Genomic DNA, 27,274 nt, shown 5'->3' with positions numbered 1-27,274 from the left:
GAGGCCTGTGCCTCACACTCACAGCTACATACACATGTCATATGAGAGAGAGGCCTGAAAGGAGAGACCTCTCCCTCCACACACCCACTATGTACACCCAACATCTGAAAGAGGTTTTGAAGGAGAGGCTAGTCTATCCACACACCCTTCTACACACACTTGTTGTTTGCAGGAGAGATTTGAAAGGAGAGGCCAATCTCTCCCCACTCACTACTACACAACACCCACCATTTGACAGAGAGATCTGAATGTTGGGGTCAGTCCTCTCCACACCCAACTGCACACAGCTGCCAACTGAGAGAGAGGTCTCAAAGGAGAGGTGAGTTCCTCCCGACTCACTACTGTGCAGATGAGTCATCTGATAGAGAGGTCTGAGTGGAGACGCAAGTCCCAACCCACACCCTAGCCCATCATCCAAGAGAGTGGTCTCAGCGGAAAAGCCAGTCCCTACTATGCATATTTGCCGTCCAAGAGAGAAGTTTAAAAAGAGAGGTCAGTCCTTTCTCACACCCTAGTGTGGTCACCCAATGTCCAATAGAGGGTTCTCAGTAGGGAGGTTAGTCCCTTCCATATACCAGTTGTTCCTTACAAATCTGTTGCACTCTCACAAATGTCTAGCGAGAGCAGAATCCAAGCTTCAGAAAGAAAAGCTTCCCTCATGGTGCCCATTCGGTCCCACAACCATGCTCACTGTTAGCAAAGGTGTGTCAAGAAGAATGTGTTACTTTATAAACTTTTAGGGAATCAGGTTTGATTTTATAATTTTAACTGTGAAAAAAATACACTGGGTGACTGTGGAATTTTTCAGGAGAAAAGAATAACAAGTTAGTAGTGCACTAGATATACAGATGTGATGGTGGGTAAAAAATGTAGAAACATTTAGAGAATATAGTGATGAATCACTGTAATCAATTATTCACCAGTATGTAATTTTTATTGTTGGGTTATTTTTTCTTTTTGTAGGAAGAAAACGGAAAACAGAAAACAACCATGTAATAAAATATATGAAGGAGGAAAAAAAAGTCTTGTTTACATTTGAAAAAAGAGGAAATAATAACTCTGTGGAAAGTCATGAAAAAAACTTTTAATTGGAGAAGTGATAATGTTTCTATTGCATAAGGGGACATTTGTTGCCTTGCACAAGCTTTTCCTGTGTTGCTTTATTTGTCTCTGAGGAAAAAATTATCTGCTTACACAAGCTGGAAAAAAGAGCCTTGTTAAGATAAGCAGGATTATTGTATTGTTCAGCAGTAACTACCTGAGCAGGCATAGGGGTATATACACAAGAACGTGTGATAACTACCGTAAGAGTAGCTTAAAGCAACTCTCAACATCACAGCCGACTGCGGGAAAATCATGCCGTGTCAACCAAGTATTTACAACGTGGTGGTAGCATGCGATAGTCACCAGATAACGCATCAAATGGCTGCGCAAAAATCAATGCCACGCCGCAAAAATGCGAATCACGAACACAAAAAAGCATGCGATGAGGCCAATCGCGGCACAAAAAGTAGCGAAAACCAGCCACAGACTTGCAAATCCCACGCGTCTGGCGGGAAAATGCACCATAAAAACCACAGAAACAACATACCAGAAACAAGCCAAAGCACATAGCAGCATGGATTCCCCCTGACCAAGTGCAGAGGCCAACACAAACCCCACAACCCCCACAGACCACCAGCAAGGAACAACGTGGACGGGGACGGCCAAGGAGAGGAGGTGCAGTCCGTAGCAAAACCAGATCAGCGTCATGGAGGTGACAGAACACTACCAGCAACTGACCCACAAGTAGACCACCTGGAATGCAGTCGGAGTGCCGATTGCAAACGCTCACCTCCAGGAATCTTGCACCCACTGGGCTACAGTGGCACACTTCAATGTGAATCCGAACAAGAATGCTGTAGCCGCTGAACTCCAGAGCACAGGGAAGTATTGATGAAACAGAGAAGGCATATCAGTGTTAATAGATTCCAACTATCCCTTTCAAAGAAACATTTCTTTCTCCCACTAGAGGTTGGTACTCTATCTCCCATATGGGGTTGACACTTGGTGAGATTAACTTCTGCTACACGTAAAGCTTGCAATGAATTTAAGGTCCACACTTACTGAGTCTGTTGTTGGACACCTAAATGCGCAGGTCTCATATGGAGCAATTTATTGTTTATAGAGAGTGGGTTAATATTTCCTCTGACTGGTGAGCGTATGTAATGACTAGTACAGGTGTAGTCAGTAAATGCCTGAATATGGTAAAGAAAGCTACACAGAGTTGTTAGATAAGTCCCAAATTTGGGCTGATTTCATTGCATAGTTATTCGTATAATGAATTACAGTGGGAAATGCAGTAATAATAGGTGCAACTTCCCATAAAATATAAAATAAAATAGAAATAGAAATACTTGGAATGTGCCTAGCCAGAATGTATTTCGCTGATGGAAAAAAAAAAACGTCAACTAATTTTTAGCAGCAGTTAAAATATGCGGCAAACGTTTGGTACATGATAACATGGTCATAAATTGTAATGAGTACCTGATTGCTATAATTTTGAGTGATTATGTTTTTCATTATAATGCACTGTTTATATGAAATTCATGTTTGTTTTTACACTGACATGTGCTTAAATGTTTATGTCTATTACACTACAAAGAGTCATTTGCACTTAAATGTTGAAAAAAATGACGTTTCTTTGTTGTGAGCAAGGCCGATGAAAATAGCTTTAAACGCATCAACTGGCTTTTCTCAATTAAAGGAAAAAAACGAGTGTTGGCAAATGTTTCTTTGGAAGAGATTGTTGGAATCTATAAATACGGAGAAGCTGGCTCCATTTTGACAATACTCTCCCGTACTCTGGAGTTCAGGGGCTATGGCATTCTTGTTTGAAGTCACACACAATACATGTATATATATTCACTGAAAAATACAAAGGTTACAAAGACGTTATAGTTAGCAAATTGGATTTTTTAAAAACTTAGAAATTCACACAAAAAACAAAGGTTACAGTGAGGTTATAGTAAGAGTCAGATTTTACTCATACAAGACCTTAGAAATTCAGCCGCCATAGTTACCTGAGTTAACTATAACTTGCGCCCTGCAATGCACTGCTTATGACTTCACATATTGTATCACTAATGACATGGTCAGTGACATCACTCAAGACATCACTCATGACTTCTCAAATGACATAACTGATAGCAAATTGCTATCCATGCTGAGCTGTAAAATGACAAAAGCCTGTTAACACTCCAAGCACAGCATTACAGCTTTGTATTGATAAAATACCATCCAAGCCAACCTGGAACGCATAAAAGCACTCCATGGCATGTGTTTTGCTCTCATTACAGTTCTTCAGAGAGGTATAGCTTTGTCATTTTACAGCTCAGCACCAATAGCACTTTTCTTAAAGGTTCTGCTGTATAAAGGGCAAACATCTTTGCCCCTTTCTATTTCTGTATGTTACTGTATGGGTGAGTAAGTGGCTATGTGATTTAGTGTTTGGGTGTGTAAGTAGGTGCGTGAGTAGCTCTATGGGTGACTGATGGTGTATAAGTGGCTATATGGGTGTATGAGTGGATATATCAGTGGCTGTATTGGTGAGTGACTGGCTGTAGGAGTGCCTGTAGGGATGAGTGAGTAGATGTGGTATGTAGACCTATGAATCAGTAAATGGCTATCTATGTAGTGGTTTTGGTCTGTCAATAGTTTCAAGAATGGTAGTCTAAAATTTGTAGTGGGTGTATGATAGGTTATATTGGGGTGTGAGTAGGTGCATTAGAGATTATGTGGATGATGTCATCAGTGATGTCATCAGTGATGCAATTTGAGATATCATGAGTGATGTCATCAGTGATGTCACTGACCATGTCATGAGTAATGTAATATGTGATATGATAAGCAGTGCATTGTGGGGGCGCGAGTTAGTTAGCTCAGCTAACTAAAACGGCTGAATTTCTCTGCTTTTCTATGAGTAAAATGTCAGCCTAGCTATAACTTCCCTGAGACCTGTGGTTTTTTCAGTGAATTTCTAAGGTTTTTTAAATGTTAGTCACTAGCTATAACGTCCCTAAAACCTGTGTTTTTTTCAGTGGACTTCTAAGGTTTTTTAAATGCTAATCTCTAACTATGCCTACATAGGCAGAACATGTACAGAAAGAGGAAGAAAGGTGCAGGAAGAAGCAAGAGAAGTGTAGAAAGAGGCAAGAGGGGTGCAGAAAGAAGCAACAGAGGTGCAGAAGGAGGTAAGAGAAGTGCAGAAAGAAGCAAGAGAGGGGCAGAAAGGTGAAAGAGAAGTGCAAAAAGAAGCAACAGAGGTGCAGAAAGAGTCAAGAGAGTTGCAGAAACTGGCAAAAAAGGTGCACAAAGAGGGAACAGGAGTGCAGACAGAGGCCAGAGAGGTGCAGAAAGGGGGAAGAGGGGTGCAAAAAGAGGCAAGAGGGATACAGAAATTTGCAAGAGAGGTGCAGAAAGAAGCAAGAGCCGTGCTGAAAGAAGCAGCAAAGGTACAGAAAGAAGCAAAAGAAGTGCAGAAAGAGTCAAGAGGAGTGCAGAAAGAGGCAAGAGAGGTACAGAATGAGGCAAGAAAGGTGCACCAAGAGGCAAGAAGGATGCATAAATTTGCAGGAGAGGTACAGAAATTTGCAAGAGAGATGCAGAAAGAAGCAAGAGCAGTGCTGAAAGAAGCAACAGAGGTACAGAAAGAAGCAAGAGGGGTGTAGAAAGTGGAAAGAGAAGTGCAGGAAGAAGCAAACGAAGTGCAGAATGAGGCATGAGGAGTGCAGAAATCGGTAAGAGAGGTGCAGAATGAGGCAAGAGAGCTGCACAAAGAGGCAAAAGTGATGCATAAATGTACAAGAGAGGTGCAGAAATAAGCAAGAGAGGTACAGAAAGAAGCAAGAGAAGTACATGAAGAATCAACAGAGGTGCAGAAAGAGGCAAGTGTGGTGCAGAAAGAGTTAGGAGAAGTGCCCGAAAGAAGCAACAGAGGTGCAGAAAGAGGGAAGAGAAGTGAAGTACATGAAGAGCCAAGAGAGTTGCAGAATCAGGCAAAGGAGGTACAGAAAAAGAGAACAGGGATGCAGACATAGGCAAGAAAGTTACTGAAAGAGGCAAGAGGGGTGCAGAAACTTGCAAGAGAGGTGCAGAAAGAAGCATGAGCAGTGCAGAAAGAACTAGCAGACGTGCAGAAAGAGGCAAGAGTGGTACATAAAAAGGCAAGAGAACTACAGAAAGAGGCAAGAGAGTTGTAGAAACAGGCAAAGAAGTGCAGAAAGAGGAAAGAGGGGTGCAGAAAGAGGCAAGAGGGGTGCAGAAAAATAAAAGAAAGGTACAGAAAAAAGTAAGACAAATGCAGAAAGAGGCACGAGGGGTTTGTGCACCATTAGTACCAATTTAACACCCATGTTTAGCAATAAGTAATAGATGACCATTCCATGTTTTCAAAGGGCCTTTCACCACACTGTAACACTTGTTGCTGCATTTTTGGTAACGTTTGAGCCGTTTGAGCTAGAAACAAGTTTTTTTTTGTTCAAATCTGCAGATTCTGCAGCAGATGATGGATTATGTGGCAAATGTGGAAAATGTATAACTATGCAAAAATTGGTGCAGCCAAACAGTGACATAATTCCAGTGGCAGTGCTCATTCCTCTGACTAGGTCCACAAGTGCTCCTCAGTGGTTCCTTCTTTTTTTGTCTCATTGACTTTATAGTTTAGCTTTATGGAAACAAGAAAGATTAAACCTTAGGTTACCACTCCACAACACAGACTACCATACCACATAATTACTCTCCATAACACATATTCCCACTCTACATAATTCCTATACAATAAATACCACATACTTTCTATCCACATAATTTCACTGCACAACATACCACATAATTCCACTACACACAACGTACATCCACTCCACTCCAAAAAACATATGTAAAAAACTTTTACATTTACAACACCAAAAGCTCTAACTCTATCAAATGTGAGACTTATTACATTGCAAATACTTCTTTAACTAGAAGTAGCATTTGCAGAGTGGTGGAGAAAGGGGGTGGGCCTCCAACCAGTGCACAGGAATTCCGCTGCTTAGGACTTACAGGAGTTACCATGAGGGCTTCTTGGCCCCCAAAGTCCCTCAGGAGTAAGGTGAACTTCATCCCCAACAAGCAGTGTGCCAGAAGGTGTGTTTGCAGAGCAGTGGAGAAAGGGGGGCATGGTCTTCAAAGACCTATTAGCAATCCCACTGTCTGGGACTTACTAGAGGTAGAAGGAGGGGTAACTGGCCCCCAAGAACATCCTTGGAGGCCAACTACCCCTCCTTTTACCTCCAGTAATTCCCAGAGAGCAGGATTGCTAAATTCTCATAGCAGGCCACGCCCCCTTTGCCCACTACTCTGCAAACGCGCTCCCTGGCACACTCTTGGATGGGGATTGAAGTCCCCTTTGCTGCTGGGGGTCCTTAGGGGCCAACTAGCCTACCTGTTACCTCCAGTAAGCCCCACACAATAGGATTGCTGAGAGGTGGACACAGGCCAAGCCCCCTTTCTCTACCACTCTGCAAACGCATCTCCTGGAGCGCTCATGGTTGGGGATGAAGTCCCCTTGCCTCCTGAGGGTCGTTGGGGGCCAACTAGCCCTCCTGTTACCTCCAGTAAGCCCCACACAGCTGGATTGCTGAGAGTGTTCAGAGGCCATGCCCCCTTTTTACACCACTCTGCAAACGCGCCCCTTGGTGCACTGCTGCTTGGGGGATGAAGTCCACTTTAGTCCTGAAGTCTTCAGGACACAAGGGGACCCCATTAGCCCACCAGCAGTTCGCCAAGAGGCACGTTTGCAGAGTGTCGAAAAAGGGGCATGGCCTCCAACCACCTCTCAGCAATGCCATTGTGTGGGGCTTATTGGAGATACTTGGTGGCCTAGTTGGCCCCTAAGGACCCTTGGAATCAAAGGGCACTTAATCACCCAACCTAGAGGGCACCAGGAGGTGCGTTTGTAGAGTCCTGCAAGGGGGGGCGAGGTCTCCGGCGAGATTCTTGTTACTTTCTTTTTTTTATATTAAGAAGGGGTCCGTGTGGCCCCCCTTCCCTTGGGCCTTTTGGTCCCCGGGGACACGATTCCCCGCGGACTGAGCCATTAAAACAAAAAAGAAAAAGGAGGGGGTCGTGCCGCCCCCTCCGCAGGCCGATTTCGCCCCGGGGACCCCATCCCCTGGGGCTTGGCCATTATTGAATTTTTTCAATTACCGACCGCCATATATATATAGTAGGTAGTTATAGTCAGGACCTTGTTTCTATTATCTTTGAAAAAGTTTCAAAACGAATGGGGCGCTACGGTCAGCTCCTGTCTTGAACGTTTTGGGGTGATTTGTTATGCGGTCCGAGAAATAAGGGGGTCCCAAAACGCATTTTCTTCTTGTTAATTTCCATAGAAAACTTTAGACACTGCTACAGCCCGAACTGCTGATAAGGATTACACTAAATTTAGCAAAAAGGTAACTATTTATGTTTGTGTGTGTACCCTAGTATATACAGGGCCTGTAAATTAAATGCTACTAATGGACTGCAGCGGTCATTGTGCCACCCAATAATGTAGCTTTGTAAACATGTCTCAGGCCTGCCAATGCAGCGTGTAGTGTAGTTTTAAACAGCCTTTTCGCCTTTTGCCAGGGGAAACTTTCTTTTTAATACATATAAGTCTCCCCTAAGGTAGTCCCTAAAGACTCCTAGGGCAGTGCGCATGGTGTTTAAGAGGTAGGACACATATATTTAAGTTTTACATGTTCTGACAATGAAAAACTCCTAAAGTTGTTTTTCTCTGTTGTAAGGTAATCTCTCCTGTAGACTAACACTGGGTTCCCTTATTACTCTTAATAAGTGATAATTTCAGTTTGGGAACAGATATATAAATGCTTTTTTCACTCAAGTGCCTCAAATTAATTGTATTATTAAATCCTTTTTTATGGTAAAATCAAATTTGAAGATACTATACTGAAAATGCCACTTTTAGAAAGTTGGCATTTTTCTGCCTAAAACAAACGTACCTTTCTGCCAGTGTTCAGGGTCACGTGCCTGGGATTGGCTCTCCTGTGGTGTTTTGTGCATTCCTTCCAGACATGAGGGACATGTGGACAAATTAACCTTCTGTGAGGGGTAGGGTGCTGCTCTCAAGAGCCGCATATAAGGGGCAGCATATATGGGAGGTTATACTCAGCATTTCCTGAGCTTTAAAGGGTAGCCCCAATGGGCTCTCCCACTCTCATTCTAACATTTAAGGGATACCTGCCTCTAACAAAAGCAGATCACACCTAGGCCTGCCTTTCCTTTGTACCCTGGACCATTTGAAGCCAAGCCTAATAAAGGGAGAAGGTAAGACAAAGAAGCATCTCAGATTCACAGGCTGCCAGTGGGAATAAAGGTGGCAACTCAGTAAAATTGTGGACCTGTAGAAGATTCAGAAGAAGGATTCCTTGCTGTCTGAAAAAAGAAGACTGGACCTGCTTGCCTTGAACCCAGGCTCACCCAGAAGAAACTCTAAGGATCAGCTAACTGACCTTCTGTTTGAGCTACAGGTGCACAGCGAGCTTTCAGAGGCTTCCGTGCAACTGCCTATCTGACCAGCACCTGCTGGACTCGCCTGAGCTCTTCTGGCCAGCTCTGCTGGAGGGAGTCCTATTCTTTAAGTGGTGCTCCATCATGGTTGGCTGGAATTTGTGACTTTGACCCGGTCCATTGTGACCAGATAACCTCATTTGATGCTTTGTGATTTTGTACACTATTTTCATGGAAAAGTTTAAACACTCATATCTCTGATTCTATCAATTGGATTTTTTTCATTTTGGTGTAATTTTATTCCTTGAAATTAAATATATTTTTCTAAATTGGTTTGGGATTTTTCTCAGGTTGTGTTTTCACTTTATTGCTGCTTGAGTGTTTCTTAAATACTTCAACCAATGCCTCTAAGTTGAGCATAAATGCGTTTTTACAAAGCTACCAGATGGTTAACCACAGGTTTATTTATTGTCTTGACTTTTTTTTGTGCACCCTGGCAAGGATTGTGTTTATTATTTGAGTGGGACGTCTACATATACATGAAGATGAAGGATCAAAAGAAAACAACAGCAATATATATATTACCTACTGGCCGTCGCCAGTTGACAGTTATAGTTAGCACCTAGTTTGCATAGGAAAAGCATTTTTTGTTTTCCCAATAACTTTAACGCCGGTTGACGAATCTTCGTGAATTTTTCAAAACTAGTGGGGTGCTCCGGTCAGCTCCTATCCTGAAAGTTTGGGGGTATTTTGCCAAGAAGGGGCCAAGAAAAAAGGGGGGTTCCAAAACGCGTTTTCCCCATGTTATTTCCCATAGGAAACTTTAGACACGGCTACAGCCCGAACTGCTGAAAGGAATTACACCAAATTTGGCAAAAAGGTAGCCCTTGGTTCAGAAAGCACCCTTTTTTTAAAATGGTGTAAATCCGTTCAATAGTTGCTGAGAAATTCAAAAAATCAATTTCCCGTAGGAAACTTTAGACACGCATATAGCTTGAACTGCTGAACGGAATTACACCAAATTTGGCAAAAAGGTAGTGGTTGGTTCAGAAAGCGCCCTTTTTAGGTCTAGCTGAGTCAGCATGCATGCGCTGCTCGGAGAGACATTTAGTAGGTGAGTTTTCCGAGTGTTGCTGGCTGGCCTAGCGCTTGCGTTCACGCGAGCGTGCACGCGTGCAGCCGGCCGCCATCTGTCTTTCACGGGTCATTAGAACCGTGATGACTTTCACTTTCGCAAAAGTAAAGAAATAGAAAAAACATCTATTTCTTTAGTTTTGCTATAATCGCGGCACCCGCGCTTTACTTTTAATGTTCAAAGAATAGCGTTGGTGCCGCGATGCTTGTTTCCCCTGTTCTGATGTCATCCCCTGCAAGTTCACCCTGTGGCTATGCTCGTCTTTTACTCCCCTCTACTTGGTTCCTTGTTGTCTTTCCATGTGGTGAGTCTGGGCCTCATTTTGGGGGAGGGCACCTATTAATTTGAATGAAAAGCTTTATACCAGTTTTTTACAGTTAGTCTTTATCTGCACTATTCAGTTCGGGTTACACTCTAGTTTCGGGTTGTACGTAGCGCTGTCAGCCAAAATTTAGTTTACAATTTATACAGGATCGACTGTTCATTTTTCTACTTAAGATGTCTAGTTGGATCTTTCTTCCAGCGTTTGCGTTTTTCCCAAGTTTGATATATGCTTCTATTCCATGCATGAGCATATTCAGGGCCATACATTGGTTATGGTTTGATTTCTTCTGTTTTACTCATGTATGTTTATTTTGCCCACGATTTTTGTGTCTTGTGGGTGGTTTTGAATTGGTTGTGTGAATCTTTCTCATCCGGTGCTATCATAGCCGCGTTGTTCTGAGTAACTCTATATGGCGCCCACCATAGTTCCATAATTTAAATACAACGTATGCAGTCTAGATACACACCTGTTTTCAATGTCACATGGGGCGCTGTTACACTCCTCACGTTTGTCTCCAAGCAGTCATACCTTTTACTACAGAGGTATATATATTTCACCCGGTATCTTGCTCAGCTTGCATGCTCCTGACTGCTTAACAATGGAGGCATTATCCCGTCCGCGGACTTAGAAGCACCAAACAGGTACGCTAGACAGCTAGCCTTCCTTCAGTTTACTCTTGATTATCCCTTATGTCATTACTTAAGCGGTACCAGTACTTTACTTCCCCCTTTTTTGTATTCCAGTGCCCTGGTACCGGTTCCTGGCTTTTATTTATGTGCATGTAGCGGGACCATAGCACATATGGACATCCGGCATTAGAACCTCGTGATAGTGTTTGCTCATAAGTCACCTTTCTTTTTGTCATTTTGAATTGAGGCTTGTTTTACAGTTTTAAGCCCAGAGTTAAGCCCTTAATTTCCTCCTTGTCTTTTTCCTTTGTAGAAAGTGTAGCCTTATCCATTGTGCGGATCATTTCTGACATGTTGGTGTATATACAGCCATTTGTTGCTCGGTAGGCATCACATTTGCTCTTTTTATTTCCCTTTGACTCAGCAACCCACCTTTACTGTTTTTCTGCATACTTATGCAAGCTTCTTCACTTTGCTCTCTAGATACTTACATTGATTGACCCAGATATTGTTGAGGGGGATGTTAGCCAGAGAACCTCTAACCTCATTACAATAGTATGGTAAGAGCATTCACCTTCTAGTTTTCTGCTCACTCTCTTGAGGTTAAACCATCCCGGTTGCCTGGTTAATTAACTATTTCCCCGGGATTGTGTTGATTTATGCTCCGCCCTTTTTACATGGTGTGTCGAATTGACTATCTAGAATGGCCTCATGGTCAGTCTTGACAGTTCTCTATGTCTGCATACGCGTATGTTTTGTTTTATGCATTATATCCCTTAACAATTTTCTGTTTTTATTAGGTCTTTTTACGTTGAACCGTACATTCAGTACCTCTGGCTCCCTCTTCCGGCATCGTTTTGAGAGACTTCTGCTCTCTCTACTGTTTACCCAGATAGTTATACTTCTTTTTATCAGTTTCTTTTGCCCTTTCCTTAGTCACAATGGTTTGCTGGCCGGTTTTATCTTCCATGATTATTTCACTACTTTTCTTTTTTTCACTGATTTTCAGTGTCATTATAGCGACCCTTGAAGCACCAACCTAATGGGAGCATGGCCAAAGCTTTAGGTTCTTTGTTAATCAGCTATATTATTATTATGTATGTTTTTTATTATGTACGTTTTTTCATTGTTTCCACAGATAAATTAAATAAAACTCAGAGCATTAAGAATTAGAGCCCACTGTGCACTACGTATAAGAAACCTAGTGAAGATTCTTGCATTATTATCTATCTTCCAATGCTTAATTGAACAGCTGCGCCCTCACAAAGGATATTGGGGTTGCGGACCCCCCTCCGAAACGCGTTTCTGCGCTTTTCTTCTTTATGTTTTTATCGATGCATTGATGTAATGTATTTCTGATAGGCATTACTCTGTTTAGTTATGTTTGACAGTATGATAGTGTATGGTATGAATGTAGTGGTATGTCTGATGTTGACCGAGTGCATGGTTTGAGTTCCATTGAGAGCCCAGGTTTTGGGTTCATATATGAACTTATGTTGAAGTTATTCACTTAAACAAATGAACATACAAAAATATATTTTTGATAAATAAAAAAAATTGAATATGAATCAATGTTTTGTGGAACAATATATTGTTGAAGGTTGAGGTAGCACCCATTCTGAAACCATATGTTAAGGAGAGGTTTTCTGTTTCTTGCTATATTGTACCCTGCCTTCCTCTCCTTACATTTTATGATTCAGGGACCCACTGTTGTTCTTCAGTGTGTCTATTCTCTCCTGTTTGTGTGTGCCTCTTTTCTCTCTGCTCTTCCTCTTTGTCTGTCCCTCCGTGCCCCAGGCTGTCTCCTCTCTTTCCTGCATCTGCGTCTTTGTTTTTTTCCTTCACGTTCTTCTTCACCTGCTTTTCTCTTTCCCTTTGGCCATTTGCCTTTGTCACCTCTGTTTCGCTGTATTTTTTACTCTGTTTATTTGTCTTTTGGCTGTGTGTTTTTCTTGCAGCTTCTTTCTACGCGCCCGCTGTAATGTTCTTCTACCTCCATTAACCTGTCATACGTCTTATTTGTCTGCGCATTCGCCGGCTTCCTTTTAAATTTTGTTCTATGTGTTGTCTGTCGCGTCTTTCCTTTCCTTGCCTCTTCTTTCTGTCTTGTTGCGTCCGCCGTCTCTATCTGTGTCTTGTCTCCCTATGTCTGTTACTGTGTGTGTGTCTCTTGCCTCCCTGTATCTGTTACTGTTTGTGTTTTTCTTTCTCCCTGTGCCAGTTACTGTGTGAGTTTGTCTTACTCTCTCTGTCCCCCAACTTTCCTTTTTCCTTCCTTTTCTCTTTTGTTGTTCTTAGTTTGCCTGCCCCCTCTATCTGTCCCTTGTCTCCCCATGCCTGTCACTGTGTGGGCTTGCTTGCTCACTTTGTCTCAGCACGTGTAAAACTCGTATATCATATGGACTTATTTTCTGTTTAAATCTGCACATATGCAGAATAAAGTTCATTCATTTGCAACCGCATTGGTCAATAAAGTTCTATCGTTTGGAACCTCACATGGGCGTTCCCTGGTCTAGATACAAAAGGGACTGGCTACGCACAGCCGTCATGCAGGGGTCACATGGTACACGGACGTCACTAATCATGCGCCGGTGAGTTCTGCTGGTCAATTTTTGTTTTCGAACGCCAATGCAGATTGACTTATAGGATGTTTTCTCAAGTTAGTCTCGGTTTGCTTTTCAGATTCCGATTTCGATACGTAAAGAGTTACACATTATAGTTAAGGTACCGTTTTGATACTTTGTGCATTGAGTGTGTTTGAACGGAATATTACAGTTCTGTAACCACTTTCTTTTATGTGTCAGAACTCTTTGATTATTAGCAGACCCCTAATAGCCCCTCGGGACTGGTGCCTCTCCTCGCTCCAGCCCCCCACCCCCAGCCCCGGAGCGCGCGTTTCCTGTTCTCAGACACTCGCACCAATGGCAAAATCTGTCTTCCTAACCCTTGGTGCAAAATAATAATTGTGTATTTTTTCAGAGTCCTGTTGCATTAGGAGCCCTGGCTCTCAATGAGGTGGTGTTTATTAGTACTTGGAAGAAGGCTTTGATGAGAAGCGTCGTGGAGGTGTTTAACGTGAACTCCCCCGCTTCTCCTCCATGCTGCTTTCCTACAAACTGTTGTGGGGGAGGAGGGGGCAGCCTGCTGCAGTGAACAGATGCCCTATTGCCACATGACAGTCCAACTGTTCATCCCACCTCTCTCTCCCTGCTGCAGACCCTTTCATGTGGATGCCGCGCTTTCACTTTCAAATCTCTGCTGCACACGCTTCACCGATGCTGCGCTTAAATTGTTACTTCCAAAATGTAGCAGGCTACTCTTGTTTTCTCTCCTCCCCCCCTCCCTTCAGAAGTCAAGGCATTGTTTCATCGCACCACTCTTCGATTCCCCGTCCGCACATAGGCTCTTGAAAAAAAATAAAACGAGCATTGTCATAGCCAATAGGTCTCGCCTTTGGGACCTTATAAGTGTTTAGCCATGCAACAGTTGATGTTGTTGCACCAAGGATATTGGGCTGCATAACTAAATATTTATAAGGTCTCAAATGGGAGACCTATTGGCTATGCCAATGATTGGTCTCAAATGGTGTAAATCCGTTCAGTAGTTGCTGAGAAAATCAAAAAATAAAGATAGTGATATCTATGGCCACGGTGGATCCGCGCACCCTCCCGATTACGAGCTTCATGCTAATTGGCTGTCAACACTCCAAAACAGGAAGTGTTGGCAGCCATCTTGTGCCTCGGTAACCGAGGCACAAGAAAACAGGAAAATTAAGGTGCAAAACAAGAAAAGTTTTAATCCCCTGCCGTATTATGTACTAGGGCCTTACAGAGGAGGCCATGCTAATCACAGTGTTCCCTAGTCTATGTAGGTGTTTTCACTGTATTCTAAGTGTCTTTTAGCATAGCACTGGCTCTAGGCCTGGTTAGTCAGAGTCAGTTACCACCAGTACCCATCTGAAAAAGTTGCGGGCACAGGATGATTTTGCAACAAGGCCTCTTTCTGCTCCTCTGTTGGTTCTTTCTGCACATGTCTTGCTTCTTCCTGCACTTTTCTTCATCTTTGTGGACTTCTGTTGCTTCTTTCTGCATTTCTTTTGCTTCTTTCTGTGCGTTTTTTCTTCTTTCTTCACATGTCCTACCTCTGTAGGCATAGTTAGAAACTAGCATTTAAAAAACCTTTGCAAATTCACTGAAAAAACCATAGGTTTCAGGCACGTTATAGTTAGAAATTAGCATTAAAAAAACCTTTGAAATTCACTGAAAAAACCATAGGTTTCAGGGGCGTTATAGTTTGTTGGACATTTCACTTGTACAAAACCCGTGAAATTCCCCCGTTATAGTTAGTTCACCTAACTATAACTCGCGCCCCTGCAATGCACTGCTGATGACGTCACATATTACATCACTCATGACATGGCCAGTGACATCACTGATGACATCTCAAATGACATCACTGATGACATCATGCATGTGAAAATTTCATGCATCTTCTTACACCCTAATATAACTTTTGATACACCCACTCTAAATTACAGACTACCATTCTCAAAACCATAGACACTCCAACACCAATAACTACATACCCACTTACTGATTCTTAGGTCTACACACACATCCACTCACTCACCCGTACAGTCACTCATACTTATGGTCACTCAGTACCGGACTATCATATGCACTCATACCCCTATATAGACACTCACACACCTCCACTCATCCATAGAGGTACTCACACACCTACCCCTGTGCGCTCACCCTTCCTGTACCCCTTTTTTCTGTTATCCCCCCTCCCTCCGGGACCCTCGCCGCCTCTCCCACCGTCTTTTCCCGCTGATTTTCACCCGCCGCTGAGCCCCTGCGGCCCCGCCCCCTTCTCTCCCATTGGCCGCCCCGCTCCCACCTCCCAGCTGCTCCTTTCTCCCTCTGCCCTTATATGGAGGCCGCGAAGCAGCCGTGCCGAAGGCATGCCTAAGGCAAGCCTGTCTGCGCCCGTCCACGCCTGGACCACACCCAGCGCCAGAACCCCTGGACCCCGCACCCCCCGCAATGCCAGACTGCACTACGACGCAAGCACCCTCCATGCACTCAACACTGATCGAGACCACCCCTGCTACCGGGCCACCACAAAGCGCACCCAGGGGCCCTTCACCTGCCGGAACTGCAGATTCACCAGCACCCAACCCTCCACACCACCAGCCAGAGTACCCAACCACCTCCACTGCATCCTCCTCAACACCCGCTCCGCTCGCAAGCACGCCATCGAACTCTGGGACCTCCTAGACTCCACCGCCCCGACATCGCCTAGACCTGGCTGAACACCACCTCAGCACCAAACATTGCCATAGCCATCCCACAGGGCTACAAGATCTCCCGCAGAGACCGCACCAACGGAGTGGGAGGAGGAATTGCCATCATCCACAAAGACTCCATCATAATCTCGAACACCGACGACTCCCTCACCACCGCCGAGCACATGCACTTCCAGATCCACACCGACCCCAATACCACCCTCAGAGGAACACTCATCTACAGACCCCCCGGACTCCGCCCACAGTTCAGCGACACCATCGCCGACCTCATCAGCACACACGCCCTCGCTTCCACGGACTACATCCTCCTCGGGGACCTGAACTTCCACCTCGAGAACAACAACGACGCCACCTCCACCGCCCTGATCGACAACCTTGCCAACCTCGGACTCAAACAGCTCGTAACGACACCTACCCACGCCGCTGGACACACGCTCGACCCCATGTTCTCCGCAAGCCCCCACATCTCCTTCAACCACACCACCGAACCCCACTGGACCGACCACAGATGCGTCCACTTCACCTTCAGGAAACCCACCACACACCACCGCACCCAACAGCTACCACGCCACTGCTGGGGCAAGGTCACCGAGGACCAACTGACTACCGCCCTCGCCCTGAGACCACCCACCGACCCCACCAACCCAGACACCGCCGCGACCAACCTCACACAGTGGATCAACGACTGTGCCAACACCCTCGCCCCTCTCAAGACCTCCACAACCAACCACACCAACAAGAAAGCCGCCTGGTTCACCAAGGACCTCCGGATCTCCAAGCACACCTGTCGGAAGCTGGAGAAGAAATGGCTCCACGACCGAACACCAGACAACCACACAGCCCTCAAGAGCGCCACCCGCAGACACCACCAACTCATCAGGACCACCAAGAAGACCGCCTTCAAGGACCGCATAGACGACAACGCACACAACACCAAAGAGCTCTTCAGCATCGTGAAAGAACTCTCCAACCCCAGCTCCAACACCAACGACATCCCGCCATCTCAAGACCTGTGCGACTCCCTAGCCACCTTCTTCCACCGCAAGATCACCGACATCCAAGACAGCTTCAACTCCGACCCCCCCGCACCCACCACAGAGTCCACCACCCCTGCAACTACCACCCGCACCAGTCGCCTGACCGTCTGGTCCAGCGTCAGCAACGAAGACACCATCAAAACCATGAACTCCATCCACTCCGGATCCCCATCTGACCCCTGCCCTCACCACGTCTTCAACAAAGCCAGCACAACCATCGCACCCCACCTCCGGAAATCAATCAACTGTTCCTTCGAGATGGCAACCTTCCCAGAAAGCTGGAAGCACGCCGAGATCAACGCCCTTCTGAAGAAGCCCAAGGCGGACCCCAAGGACCTCAAGAACTTCCAACCCATGTCCTTGCTCCCATTCCCGGCAAAAGTGACTGAGAAGATTGTCAACAAACAGCTGACCCGCTACCTCGAAGACAACAACATCCTGGACCCTTCCCAATCCGGTTTTCGCAGCAACCACAGCACCGAGACCGCCCTCATCGCCGCCACTGACGACATCAGGACCCTGATGGACAAAGGAGAAACAGCCGCCCTCATCCTCCTGGACCTATCAGCAGCCTTTGGCACGGTCTGCCACCGCACCCTATCAGCACGCCTCCATGACGCCGGTATCCAAGAGAAGGCCCTGGCCTGGACCACATCCTTCCTCCCCAGCAGAACCCAAAGCGTCCGCCTCCCACCCTTCCGCTCCAAAACCACAGAGATCATCTGCGGCGTCCCACAGGGATCCTCCCTCAGCCCGACGCTGTTCAATATCTACATTGCACCTCTCGCCCACGTCGCACGACAACATAACCTCAACATCATCTCCTATGCCAACGACACCCAGCTGATCATATCCCTCACTGAAGACCCCCACACCGCCAAAGCCAACCTCCACAGAGGAATGAAGGCCGAAGCGACTGGATGAAGGACAGCAGACTGAAGCTGAACTCAGACAAGACGGAGGTCCTCATTCTCGGACCCACCCCATCAGCCTGGGACGACTCTTGGTGGCCCACATCGCTAGGCACAGCCCCGGAACCGACGGACCACGCACGCAACCTGGGGGTCATCCTTGACTCCACTCTCTCCATGACCAGGCAAATCAACGCCGTCTCCGCGTCCTGCTTCAACACCCTCCGTATGCTCCACAGGATCTTCAAATGGATCCCCCTCGACACGAAAAAAACCGTCACCCAGGCCCTCATCAACAACAGACTCGACTACGGGAACGCCCTCTACTCAGGAACAACAAACAAGCTCCTGAGACGACTCCAACGTATCCAGAACGCCTCGGCCCGACTCATCCTCGACGTCCCCCGCCGCAGCCACATCACACCCCACCTGAGAGGCCTGCACTGGCTCCCCGTGAACAAAAGGATCACCTTCAAACTCCTCATCCACGTACACAAAGCACTTCACAACACCGGATCCACTTACCTCAACAACCGACTCAGCTTCCACACCCCAACCCGAAGCCTCCGCTCAGCCAACCTCGCCCTCGCCACAGTCCCCCGCATCAGGAAAACCACCGCCGGCGGCAGATCCTTCTCCTACCTCGCCGCCAAGACCTGGAACACTCTCCCCACCATCCTACGACAGACCCAGGACCTGCTGGCCTTCAGAAGACTCCTCAAGACCTGGCTCTTCGATCAGTAGCGGCCCCCCCTCCCCAGCGCCCTGAGACCCTCTCGGGTATGTAGCGCGCTTTACAAATGCAGTGATTGATTGATTGATTGATTGATAGTCAGTCTTGGAAATAATTAATCACACTGCCATTTACTCAGATATACGGTTATACACACACACCAGCTCAATTACTCATACAAGTACTAACACATTCTTACGCTCTTATACAACCAATGATACAAGCACACACTCATCCATACAGCCACTCTCACAATAACACACTCTCATTTGTAGCCAATTATGTACTCCAACACACATATATACTACTTTTCACATATGTCATTACTCACACATGTACCACTGAGATATACATTCACTCACTAACACACCCATACACACACTCACCCACACACTCACCCACACAGTCCATCACAGATGCACTCTTGAAACTATGCACCCAGTGAATCACCCATTCACACGTCTATGCTCAAAGTCACACACACCCCACCCACACCCATACAGATACTCAGACAACAAATCAATAACCCATATAGACACTCATGTAGCTATTTGCAAACCCATGCAGTCGCTTACACACCAACAGACACACGGATACAGACATTCACACAGTTTACTCACTAACCCATGCATTCAGAAAGATATGTTTAATCACTCACTTACTAAATAAACCATTCAAACACGTATACACCCACTCATTCTTCAATATGCCGTTCCCTATATATATTAAACATATTTAAACTTTACAGAAACACACAGTCACTGGATGATGTCATCAGTGATGTCATCAGTGATGTCACTGACCATGTCATGAGTGATGTAATATGTGACGTCATCAGCAGTGCATTGCGGGGGCGCGAGTTATAGTTAGCTGAACTAACTATAACGGGGGAATATCACGGGTTTTGTACGAGTGAAATGTCCAACTAACTATAGCGCCCCTGAAACCTATGGTTTTTTCAGTGAATATATATATATATATATATATATAGAGAGAGAGAGTGAGAGAGAGAGAGAGATACAGAAAGATATATCTATGTACATATATATATATATATATATATATATATATATATATATATATATATATATATATATATATATATATATATATATATATATATATATTAAAATTAATGTATATGAAACTATTGTAATTCATTAAACATTATTTCCTGATGGTGTTATGAAGAAATTACCTTCCTCCATTGTTTTCTTTGGGAGTGTGTTGTGGTCAATGCCACGTGTTGTGGCTTACACTAACACAGAGCCTAAATACATTTACACATGTTTGAGACTTTTAGGGCTGTCTCAATCGTAGAAGTGTATTTTGCGAATTGCAATTGCCCTATGTTTTGTTTTAAGGAGGGGAAGGTTATATTAGTATGCTCTTTACAAACTGCTCCTAACCAATTCCCATAACAATTATTACCTGTTTTCCCAACATTCCCTCCTGCCCCTTCCTCATTTACTACACAGTAGTATACTTACGTGTGCAGAGATCTCCGTTAATGGGGCGGAGATCTCCACTTAGAAAAAATAGTATCAGGCGGAGGTGTACAGAAGTACACTTGTGAATTGTATTTTGGAGTACCTAAGTACTGCTACTGCAATAGGCAATTATTACATACTCAAAATGCAGTTTGTCAATCGAGCCCAATGACAGTTAATGCGAGTATTAGTCATTACAGCAAACTTGGTTTGCAAGCATATAGCACGAAGCATTTTTGATAATACTCGAGGTAAGTGGCTAAAATAAGTCTCAAGGGATAGCATTTTATCGAAGCACTGCATGACACAAGAAGGTTGCATTTATTTTGTGCCCTATCGTTGCAGTTCAGCCAGCATGTAAGGAAAGTAGATTACTGTTTAGCAGAATATTCAAGCAATAAACGCAAATCCTTCTGCAACAAGCTGTCACTAGATGTCACTATGGATTCCACTATCTGATATGCTAATGCTCTCTGCTGCTTTACAATTTGCCACTAGATGAATTACTTGAAGAGACAATGGAAAATGCATGCATAACAGAACTGATGACTGCATATCAATTTTCCAGTGCGCGCCTTCTATTGATCATTCATTGTTGACACGAAGGTCTCCGGAGTCCGCGTTCCTCTTTCTTGAAACTCCTTCGTGCCTCATAACGTCCAAAATCCAAAACAGCACAATTGGGCCTTGGAGATAGGGAAGATTTAGCTTTCGCACGATTCTTTACAAAATACCTTGACCTCGAAAAAAACAGCCCACCGCATCTTTTTTTTAATTCAGTAACGCGTCAACAGTTGCTTTCAACAGCATCGCGAAGGCGGTGCAAGACATATATATGTTTAATTCAAAGCAAATGTCACCTTGCGTATGACTAAACCCCCGTTAGACAAGGACGCTTTATTTCCGAGCAAATGCGCGTCTCTTTTTCTGCACTTGTATTTACAGTACTTAGTCAAACATAAACATGGTTCTGCTAGTGACAAACGATCTATTCTTTTGATCTCGGGTCTGCAATTTTATTTATTTCAGCCTTGTATACATTAATTAGAGCTGCACAATCAGAGCTGAGTGCAGAGACAGCTAAATAAATAAATGACACCGTTCTAAGGCCTTTCTGCATACTAATCATATCCTGCATCTGCGAGCAAAAACTCCATAAATCGATTTGCTCTTTCACATCAAAAGACGAACAGTGATGCAAGTCAGCAGTTCCTTTGTCAGAGTCCCAGAGATTGCTTCTCTTCGCAAATGCATCCGCACAAGGCGCAGATTCACCCATTTGACGATTAGCATTATTGGCAACTCTTCAAAGCAGATTCATCAGGCGATTTGCGATTGGATTGGTGGCCGCTTTTATGATGTTATTTCTAGAAATTGAACTTAAAATGATTGACACCTGAATTTTTAACTCGAAGGGCAAAAGAGCTTGGAACGCAGGGAAAAAAAAGCAATTGCCAGGAGAAGGTGCCTGTGCACTTATTCCTACTGTGATTTGCGCCAAAGTAAATACAAATAATGTCTGGATGGAAATCAATTTAAGGTCTGGATTGCTGCAAAGTTAAGTGAATAATAAGGTGTATAAATGCATACAGTCCATTTATAAATGATATCACATTATATATGCTGAAAACATTGATAATGCATTCATTTTTTCTTCTGCTGCATGTGGGGAAATTGTGATGAGGTTTAAAGACTAAAACAGTATTTTAGAGCTATAAAATTTTTCTTTTACACTGCATTGAATTTACTTTATATGCTTTTCTTGTGTGGCATTACCATGTGTACAATTTTAAATAAAAGGTGCATTTTAAGACCTAAAAAGGTGTTATCTTGAATGCATCATAAAGTCACAAAGCTAGAAATCCATTTCAAGTACGGTTGGAAATTGTTCAGAGAATTTACTTTTTGGGGTTGTGGAAGATATTTGCCGTGCACTGTTAGCCAAAAGTCTGAAGGGGAGGCAAGGTCATGGAACAGGAATGAGGTGAGGAACCTAATTTGGAATATTAAAGGGAGGGGCTATCCGTTGGCTCTGCTGTTGTTTACCAATCACCATAACATGGGTGTTTGTCTTGTCATATTAAAGTGATATGAAACTCGCGGGAAATGTTCGTACCTTCAGTTTCCTTATTTATTAATGTATTTCATTGTTTTGTAAATTGGTGGTGTGCAGGCTCAAAGTCGCATCACAGAGATGTTGTCAGTAAGGGGGATATGTACAATGAAGTGGTGGAGCGTGTTGTTAGCCTCCTGGGCTTAACGCCTCTCACCGCCACTTCGGAAGCGCAAGGCTGCACCATATTTACAAGAATGTGGTGCAGCCTTGCATTTCCCCCTGCAATGGTGCTAAGTTTAACAACTTAGCCCCAATGCAGGCACCCTTGCACCAGAGTGCAAGAGTGTCTGTGTGCAGGGGAGGATTGGTTATGTGTAGCAAGGTGTCCCTTCCTGCAAATAAACAATCCTAAAATGCCATTTTGTAACTTTAGCACACATGAAAGTTACAAAATGGCTTTTTTTCAAAAGGTTTGTTTATGTACAGGAAGGGACACCTTCCTCTACATAAACAAACCATGGCATTTTGCTTTTTCCATGTGTGCTGCACAAGGCAGCACACATGGAAAAAGCAAAAACGAGGAGAAGTAATGCATTTCTCCTCGTTTCTCCAACTTAAGACCAGGATTTTCCTGGTCTTAATTTTGGCGCTGCCTCCTCTGTAGGCCACCCTTGTACATAGGGGGCAGTGCGAAATACAATGGGTGTTACAGTGGAGCGCCCACCGCTACACCCACTTCACGCCCCTTTCACACTAAACATAGCGTGAAAGGGTGCCTTATGTACAAGGAAGCGTTAAGCCATGTGAATTGGTTTAACGCTACCTTGTACATAAGGCAAGGCCCCTATCGCCAAGGGAACGTCACAAAAAGTGACGTTTCTATGGCGATAGGGGCTTGTACATATGCCCCTAAGTGTTGAATTCATCGTGGAGAACTGTACTGAAGTGAGTTGGAACACAGGTGCATCAGCTCCATCATTAATAGTTCAGATAGGTCATGCAATCTCCTATTGATCTAGTCTAGGACCTATTTTTAGCTGAATGGGTTGTGGTACTTCTTCAATGTGAGCTGAATGTCCTACTAAAAAGAATTTAAGTTGGTTACTCAGATGATCCAAGGTATTCCCAAGTTATGGTCCCGGTAGCCTAATAGGTTTTTGTGTTGGGTTCTTACATTTAATATAGTTTGGGTGATCAGCTTTATGTAATTCGATCTAAGGATGTGGCCATTCGTTCAGATGGAACCTTTTACTGCAGATACTTTGACCCTATTCCCCAAAGAAATAGTGCATCGAGGGATAGTGTTTTAAATGTGATTGTTTGACCCAATTACAGTTGATGAAGTTCTTTCAAATCTCGGGTGTTGGCGTCAGTTTTCTTCACAATCAGACAGAATCTGGCCAATTAACCTTGGATTCTGTTCAGTTTCTGATTCTATTTCTTTTATTCACAGTTGTAGGTTATTTTGCAACAATCTCACCACAGTGATATTAAGACTGTTATGTTTGATTTGTTGATTCTTTGGCAGGATACGTCTCTGTTTTTCACCTTGGTAGATGGTGTTTTGTGCATTGATTGTGATCTGATGTATGAAGGATAACTTTGATCGAACTGTACCCCAACATTTTTTTACTTTGAGTGCAGAAGGCAAAGGGCCAGATGTTCTTCCAATTGCTGAGGTGATAATAAAGGGCGACTAGTCTTGGCGAGGCTGTTTACAACCAGGATCTGTGAGCCGGATGTACAAAGCTTTTTTGTGGTTGCAAGAATTGCGATTCGCAAAATCGCAGGGACTACAACTTCAAATGTTTTTGTTTACAATGTGCAAAAGCCCTTTTACGAATTTAAAAAATCTTTCTCTTTCAACTAAGAGCTGTTGCGACCCATTCTGAATAGCACATAGGATGAGGTGTGCAAGGGAGCCCTCCCTCCTATTTAGACGTCACAAGCTCACAAAGGAATGTATGAATAGTTGTGATTGGAACTGTGGTCACAAAACATTGACCAGATATTAATACCGATGGGGACAACTTCCCCTTTGGGAATCATGCCAGCAACCTCAGGGGGAACAGGCAGTGCTTCACAAGATCACTGCCTCCTATTTTAGATGTCTTCCCAAATGGCAAACATTTTTTTAAACACCCATCTGTCGATTTAATGGCCAGCGGATAGTTAATAAAAAATGTTTCCGATTGGGTATATAAATGCAGCAAAAGAGATCTGTTGCCCGTTGTAGGCATCTGTCCCTGCATTTGCACCTATTTAGAAGGGATTGAAAATTACAAACTGCTTATTTAAAATTCACTAGGCAGGTCATTTTGCGGTCCCTGTGAATGGAAAATGTTCAATGGCACATAATTTCTATCGCACATTGCAAACCTAATCTCGGCACAATCTGTGTGAAAATTAGACATCCTGGTTAATATAATGGTATATATACACATGGGCCTTAATTTTGTATCTGTTCAGGGACATATTCAGGTGCAGGAAGCTTTATTTCATCCAGCATTGCATGCGTCTCAAGCAACATGTGAACTTCACCACTGTTCGTAATTTTTTACCCATCCTGATATGTTTGTCACCCTCGTGTATTTCTCACACTAACTTGCAATGTCTGATTACCTTTGCTAATGGTGTTCTTGTGATGTTAAACAGCTGCAATATTTTGAAGACATGATAGACACTGTAGATGATGTGTTTCGTCGAAGAGGTGCAGATGCAAATGATTCTTGTCAGAATATACTTGAAGTCCCAGAGCAAGCAGAAGTTACTGGGTCCTAACAGTGGGGGTTTAGGGCCTTTTATGTCTGTTGTCCCAAGACCTGACCTACTATGATATTGCAATGTAAATACCAAGTGCATCCTTAACGCGCAAAGGGTTTTGAGAGAGGTAGAGTGGGGACAGGGATGCAATACTCAACAGTATGCAACAGATACAATAGTTACTATCTAGCTCAGTGCTTCTTTTGTGCATAAACAAGTACTTTAATACACTCCAGAAATAATGATGGCATAAGGTTTTACACCTTTGCTACAAGGATTCCTACACAGAAACTAAACTGCTTAATTTAAGCATAAGTGAAGGCTCTTTATTCTATGACCCGTAGCCCGGTCCTTACAAATGTCCCAGCACTGAGTCTATAAAGTTTTGGTGCTGTCCAAATCCACATTAGTTCAATACATGAAGCTTTCATGAGAGTTCGACATTTCCCTGCTTTAACTCGGTGTTGATGTTTGAATGCAATCATTGCATGTCTGGGATTCTTGAGCCAAGGGGGTATCCCTACCTTCTCTGAATTCTCTAAATCCTTCGTACACTGGTCTGCATCTCATGAGACCACCTTTGATCTGCCCGAGACTCTGCTGGAGTGTGGGCATGTTGTGTGGCAAACTTGCTTGTCAGCTGAGCAAGCAACAACCACTTCAGTGGTCATTCTAGCTGTTGGTGATCCAGGTCATGCTTGCTCATAACTGTAGGTGTCTCATGTCAGGGTCGCTCGTAACTACAGGTGACTTAGGTTGTGGTTGCTCGTTGCTGTAGAACACCCAGGCAGATCGTCACAGCAACACTTGAAACACAGTTGCTCATAGCTTCAGGTACTTGGTGCAATTGTAACTGGCAGATGCAGAACACTTAGGCAGATGCTCACAGCAAGAGTAACAACTCTTGCAGGATTGAACAGGTGATGTGACATTGGGTCAGGGAGGCAAGGCGACCCACTCCAAACTCAGGTCAAAGCCATTCACCCTTCTCAAGGCAGTCTGCAATTAATGAGGCTGCACAATGCTTTTGGACACCGCAGCAGGGGTTCTCCTTCTTTGCAATTGGCTCCTTGCAGGGGCCAGGTTTTCCTTTTTCTCTCTCAGCAGCCACCACCTCCAATGGAGGAAGACCCACATCTCCTCTCAGCAATATTGCAGGCTTTGGATGATGTCCCCCTGTTCAAGACAAAAGCCCTGGATCTCAGGATTTCTTTGTGGAGTGCCCCCTCCCTTGGTCAATAAGTACATTCTAACCAAATGGGAAAGTTTGGGTCCCACTTTTGTAGCTATCTGTCATGATCCAGATTCTGCAGCCTCTGCTTGCCCCATCACACACACACATTCCTGACTCTGCAGTCTTAATTCGCCCAATTACTGCCACCCCACAACACTACGCTTTTCGAATAGGGATATCTCAGCCTCTGAGCACCTGCTGCTACAAGAGTCTGTCAGGGATCTGTATCTCTGCCACCCCAAGCATATATCTCAGCCCCCCTAAGCACCTTAAAGATAATTATGCATGTAGTGTTTATTTGTGTGCTTCAGAAGCGCTTGTAATCCCTTTTACACGCCTCTGGGGTGCTTGTTGGTTTTGTTATGTGCTTTAGCAGCGCTCGCTTTCAGTTGTTTGTGATATATGCAGTACCAATTACTTTTTGCTGAGATCTTGGGTTTGGTGGTTATTTAAACCACACCCAACACAAGGCCATTGCTGTGCCTCAATGAACTCAAGAAGGGAAGGATCTCCTCGCACTTACCTGGATCACATTATACAAGGGAAATAATACCTGCCTCTTGGCATATATCTGAAGAAGACAAAACAAAAACTATTATAAATATTGTTTCTCTCACTGTGGCACTTCTTTTAGAAACCTGGATTTCCACTTTAACTTTCCTGTTCTTCTCCTGTGGGGGGAAATTAAAGTCCCCATATATTGTTATGGGGGTGTGCTATCGTAACATTATGGAAATTACATTACGAGTCAACACCCACAAATATTTTACAGTTAGGGGACACTTAAAATTAAAGTAGTAATTTAAATCTAACTTAAATTACATTATTATAAAGTAACATTAATTCAGTATTAGGTACTTAAATGTAAAAATAAATAAATATTGAATACTTAAAAAAAGATTAAAATATTTATATGAGAAATTATGATGTCAAAATAGCGTAATTTCTAAGTTACTGTAAATATTTATTAATGAATATTTATATTTTTCAAAAGAGAATAAAATATAGGTTAATGATTTTAATTGTATTAAATATAAAAAGGGGTAGTAATGTTTTTGAAGTTTTAAGGGATGGGTAGTAAAATAATTGTAGGGTTTACAGATGAGCAGTTTGTAGGG

The sequence above is a fragment of the Triturus cristatus genome, chromosome 8 (assembly GCF_964204655.1).
Source record: "Triturus cristatus chromosome 8, aTriCri1.1, whole genome shotgun sequence".
NCBI lineage: Eukaryota > Metazoa > Chordata > Amphibia > Caudata > Salamandridae > Triturus > Triturus cristatus.
This window is presented reverse-complemented; position numbering follows the sequence as displayed.